The sequence below is a fragment of the Notolabrus celidotus genome, chromosome 8 (genome assembly GCF_009762535.1).
Source record: "Notolabrus celidotus isolate fNotCel1 chromosome 8, fNotCel1.pri, whole genome shotgun sequence".
NCBI classification, from domain to species: domain Eukaryota; kingdom Metazoa; phylum Chordata; class Actinopteri; order Labriformes; family Labridae; genus Notolabrus; species Notolabrus celidotus.
In genome coordinates, this window is record NC_048279.1 from 1,834,344 (window position 1) to 1,840,073 (window position 5,730).

General features: G+C 42.0%; 1 long non-coding RNA gene across 1 annotated transcript; it reads left to right on the forward strand.

Annotated features, from left to right (window-relative positions):
* The first annotated feature begins 2,729 nt into the window (after window positions 1-2,729).
* Window positions 2,730-3,084, forward strand: LOC117818083. Its single transcript, XR_004632297.1, has 2 exons — window positions 2,730-2,880; window positions 2,956-3,084. It is a non-coding gene; the product is annotated as an uncharacterized LOC117818083 (long non-coding RNA).
* The last annotated feature ends 2,646 nt before the right edge of the window (window positions 3,085-5,730 follow it).

The following is a 5,730-nucleotide window of genomic DNA, read 5'->3' on the forward strand; positions in this document are numbered from 1 at the left end:
TCCGGCTGTAGATAGCAGCTTTTCTTCACTCTTTTTTAAGAACACATTATGTATTGATTACCATCAGGACATAAAGATCATTTTAACCAGTATAACAAAAAGTGGATCTAAATCTGATTACCAACCCCAGCTTTAACAGGGATTGTAACTTTTCATATTTTTCACAACAAAATTAAATGTGAAGAAGATCACAAATGTTCCTCTAAATGTGATAAAAATGATGTTTTGGAGCTAAATGTTGAGATTGTAGCTGTTATTTTCAGTGTGCACAACTTTACAAACGGCGCCCCATCGTCGGTACATGGGAGAGCAATCAGAATATGCAGAGGTATCAAAAACAGGAGTTCAAAAAGCTGAATTAAAATACCTGAAGAATTGGTCATACACAAGCAAACTGCTCAGAAATGGTTGCTGTAACGCTGACATTAAGACAAGATGAACTGGCACAGGAGGGAGGTGACACAGGGAATACATGCAGAGGAGACGCAGGGATAACAAGACACAGGAACACAGGAGACAGGAGGTAAAGGGATCTGCAACGAGAGACAAAAAAAACATACTTCAAAATAAAACAGGAAACATAAGACATGAAACACGAGGAAGGTCAAAACAAATAAATGAACTCCTAGACGTGACAGTGATCCACTCAGGATTGTAACAGACGTGTGAACCGAGGAGCTGGGTCCAAACCTCCAACCATCCTACTGACAGATGACCAACTCTACGCTGAGGCACAGCTGCCCTCAGGACCACATTAAGGTACAGAGGCATGCATCATGTGAAATGTATAAGTGGTGGATTTGTCAGAAATGATCAACGTTAGAAGCAGTGTTTGATGGAGCCGTGACTCGGGCTGGGCAGAGCGGTGATGTTCTCTGTCAGCCTCCTGAAACCAGTCTGCGAGCGAGCTCCATGGAGTCGCTCTGACTGTCAGGATTGAGAGTGAGAAGTGTCTGTTGGCTTCTGTTCTGTGCAGCCCTCAAGGCTTTGTTTCTCTCCCTGCTGAACGTGTGTCTGCTGCTGCTGCTGCTGCCTGATTCAGACAGAGAACATCAAGCTGAGCCTTTTCTGCAGAATTATGAATATAAAACCATCTCCGCGATAAATGCTCTTATATCCTGCGGCCGTCTCCAACAGAACTCTATTTGTTATTCTAATTTTCTACACTTACTCCTTCCTTTCTTTCCAAAGTGAAAAGTCAATTTCCTCCCCTAATGATTAGGGTATCAGGCGTGTTGATAAGATGAGCGGATGAAATCGGAGAGTCGGGATCTTTCCACTCAGAGGAAGGCAATGTTTTATTTCTCATCAAACCTGCAAAACAAAAACAAAGAACCTGATTATGTCTGAGGGAGCGAAGTGAATGCAGAGTCTGATGAAAACTGGTGAATAAAACCAGAATTCTGAAAATACTTAAATGTTAAAAGAGATTATGATGGTTTTCTGATCAATTAAAGCCTTTAATTGAATAAACTGAGTCTGAGTCTCTCAGAAAGAAAGATGAGAAGAGGTTCCCCACTCTGTGAGAGACTGCGTGAGCTAATAGTTCAACAGTTTCTGAATGATGTTCCTCAGAGTAACATGACAAAGAATGAATGGATTTCATCGTGTACAGTACATAACATAATTAAAAGATTCAGAGAGTCTGGAGACATCTCTGTACACTGTAAACCCAAACCTTCAAAATAATTAATTATAGTAAGTAATTTAATAGAATTGAATTTCTACTAACTGAAATATTTTGAGTTGCTGTGACTTCTTGTGCATTTATAAGTTACACATACTGAAAATGTTTGATTCACATGAACTAGTAAGCCTCACTTCAAAAACATGATTTCACTTGACTTTTATTTTTATTTCAACATCAGTGCATGCGTCTGACATCACCAACGTCATTAACCTCAGTCACCTCAGTAACGGTCGATCTTTGGGAACGCAGTCAACACATGGAAAAATACCTTCTGTGGATTTGTGCTCATTTTTTGACAGTAATTGGCATATAATCTTACAGTAAGTATTTCTTCTATTGATGTTCATCACCTTTCTTTGTCATGTATTTTTAATGTTTCAAGGTCGATAATAGTGAGCTATTGTTGATGTTAGCTTCATAAATGCTAGCTAACACTTGTAACTAGTTGAGCGGGGAAAGTCACATTAAAGTGTCATATATAATGTTAAATTAACTTTTTCTTTTTCTTTGTTTTCCACTTTTTAAAAGTTGCATTACTATATCTTAGTGTGCAGTTTTCTGAGGAAATATGTTTAATAGGACTATGGCCACCATGGAAACAGGTCATAACATGCTTTATTTTTGGTTTTGTGTCATGGTTATGTTCAGACACAATAACTTAACTTTTTCTCCCTAAAGAGTGCACATTAAAAGGATATTTCAGTGTTTTTAAAGTGGGGTTGTATGCGTGCTGTGTCTTGGTACTTCTTAATGTTTTTCCAATGTAACCCTGAACGTTTTACATGACCATTGTTTGTAACTGTCTATCTTTGATTCTTTGGGAACAAGTATGGGCAATTCAGACATTTAAGTATAAGACATTTCTGATAAGCAGTCATGTTTCTGTTGAACGAGGTTGTTGGCTGTTGTAGAAGTTCTACTATATCATAAGTCCAGAAATGTGTATTTATTGTGAGGTCCCTAGTCTCCTCCCCTCTCATTTCTTCTGTTTCCCTTTCCCTGTGTGTTTTGTCTTGTGTTCCTGCTCACCTGAAGATGGGGGTGGACTCAACCAACTTGCTGCAATCGAGTCTGCTCACCTGCTGCTAATCATCAATCAAGCCGTCCACTCTGTGTGCATTACTTAAGCCCGGCTCAGTCCTCCACTCCTCGTCAGATCGTTTGTTTACCAAGTGTGGTGTTCAGCTCAGGTCCTTTCTTCAGAAGTGTTTTTTGAAATCCTTTTTCTTGTGAAAGAAACTAACTTTGTCTCTCCTTGTGACCAGATCTTCAAGCAACTTACTTCAAACGCCCAGCTCCGCAACCACAGCCAGCCAGTCACTCACCATCTGCACCCTGGACACCTGAACTCTACCTGCACTTACTCTCATTAAAACCCTGTTTTGAAAACTTCATCCCTGCCTCTATTTGTGTCTGAACTGTGGGTCCTAACATGGATTCATTCCAACATTTATTTACTGTGAAACCAGGAGTAACACTTGAGCCATATCTCCTTAATGTTCTAGATGTAGTTAAATAGTTTTGAGTGTCTAAAGCAAGCATGTGCAGGAGAATGGGAAAAATAATGAACCACATACATGGCAAGTCTGACATCAATCAATCAATCTTTATTTATAAAGCGCCAAATCCCAACAAATGTTCTCCTCAGACTCTTTCCAAACAGAGCAGGTCTAGACCGTACTCTATGTTATATTATTAACAAAGACCCAACATCAAGACAGGATCAGATCCAGTTCCATCTTATACACAGGACTCAGTCTGATCTCATCTTAATCCACCATGAGCAGAGCACTTTGCAGCATTTAGCCAGTTACAGTGGCAAGGACAAACTTCCTTTAACAGGCAGAAACCTCCAGCAGGACCAGACTCATGTTAGACACACATCTTTTACATCAACAGATCCTTATACTTTTCAAACTTAGGACAAACTATGACTCTGAAAAATGATTTAAACACATGAGGCTCAGTAGTGTGTGTGGCCTCCACGTGCCTGAATACTCTCCCTACAATGTCTGGGCATGCTCCTGATGAGACGACGGATGTTCTCCTGAGGGATCTCCTCCCAGACCTGGATCAGGGCATCAATCAACTCCTGGACAGTCTGTGGTGCGACGTGGAGTCGGTGGATGGAACGAGACATGATGTTCCAGAGGTGCTCTATTGGATTCAGGTCTGGGGAACGGGCAGGCCAGTCCATAACATCAATGCCTTCATTGTGGAGGAACTGCTGACACACTCCAGCCACATGAGGTCGGGCATTGTCATGGATCAGAAGGAACCCAGGACCCACTGCACCAGCGTATGGTCTGACAATGGGTCTGAGGATCTCATCCCGGTACTTAATGGTAGTCAGGGTACCTCTGGCTAGCACATGGAGGTCTGTGCGGCCATCCAAGGATATGCCTCCCCAAACCATCACTGACCCACCACCAAACCGGTCATGCTGGAGGATGTTGCAGGCAGTAGAACGTTCTCCATGGCGTCTCCAGACTCTGTCACGTCTGTCACATGTGCTCAGTGTGAACCTGCTCTCATCCGTGAAGAGCACAGGGCGCCAATGGCGAATCTGCCTATCCTGGTGTTCTTTGGCAAATGCCAATCGGCATGCACGGTGTTGGGCTGTGAGCACAGGCCCCACTTGTGGACGTCTGGCCTTCATACCACCCTCATGGAGTCTGTTTCTCACAGTCTGAGTAGAAACATGCACATTAGTGTCCTGCTGGAGGTCATTTTGTAGGGCTCTGGCAGTGCTCCTCCTGTTCCTCCTTGCACAAACGAGCAGATAGCTGTCCTGCTGCTTGGTTGTTGTCCTCCTACGGCCCCCTGCATGTCTCCTGGTGTACTGGCCTGTCTCCTGGTATCTCTTCCATGCTCTTGACACTGTGCTGGGAGACACAGCAAACCTCTTGCCACAGCATGCATTGATGTTGTGTGACTGATTTGGAGTTACATTGTAATTTTTAAGTGTTCCCTTTATTTTTTTGAGCAGTGTTCTGAAAACCCAGATTTAACCCTTCAGTGACCTCTGTACCTGAGCAGTCCTGCGATGTATCAGTTCCGATCATTTCATATCACACTTTGCAAGAAATTTGACAAAATATTTGGAGTTCAGCTGAGAGTGATATTTAACTGAATAAATAAAGATAAGTATAAGAAATCAGTGTCCAAGGGCTCTGCTTAGTAATAAGCAGAAGAACAGACTGTCCCTGTTTCGGTCTTATTTCAGTTTTAAACCACTAAAGCAAAAGAGATTTTTTTTACTGCTATTCATTCTGTATTGCTATATCCGTGAACTGTACCTTCTTTTACCTTTACAATTGTATTTCAACTTTATTAATTAAACATATGATCAGTATAGTAAGTGACCATCAGTATTAACCCCCTTCAGACTGAGAGACGAGCGACTCCACCACTGAGCACGAACACGAACACATCACCCCAGTACTCCGCACACTTCACTGGCTTCCCGTCACCGCAAGAATCAACTACAAAATCGCACTCATCACCCATCAGTGCATCTATGGAAACGCCCCACTCTACCTAAAAGAACTCCTCACCCAGCAAACCCCAACCCGGAACTCACGCACTCCACATCAGAACCTCCTCCACCCTCCCAGAACCAAGCTCCGGACCATGGGAGATCGGGCCTTTTGTGCTGCTGCACCACGTCTGTGGAATTCCCTGCCCAGCCACCTCAGAACCCCACAGACTGTGGATGCTTTTAAAAAACATTTAAAGACCTTCCTCTTTAAAGAAGCGTTTAACTTATTTTAAGTACTGCTTTTAAAAGTTTGTTTTTACTGTGTGCCTGTAGCACTTTGAGATTTCTGGAAATGAAAAGTGCGTTATAAATAAAATGTATTATTATTATTATTATTAATAAAAACTGATGTATCATATATGATATGCTTGGCGTCATATTAAGACATGTGGGGTAAAAGTGGAAGTTAAAACTCAAAGTGAAGTACAGGTACTCCATAAATTACTTCAGTCATGTCAAACACTAGCACTTCATAACATTACAGCACTGACAATAAGTT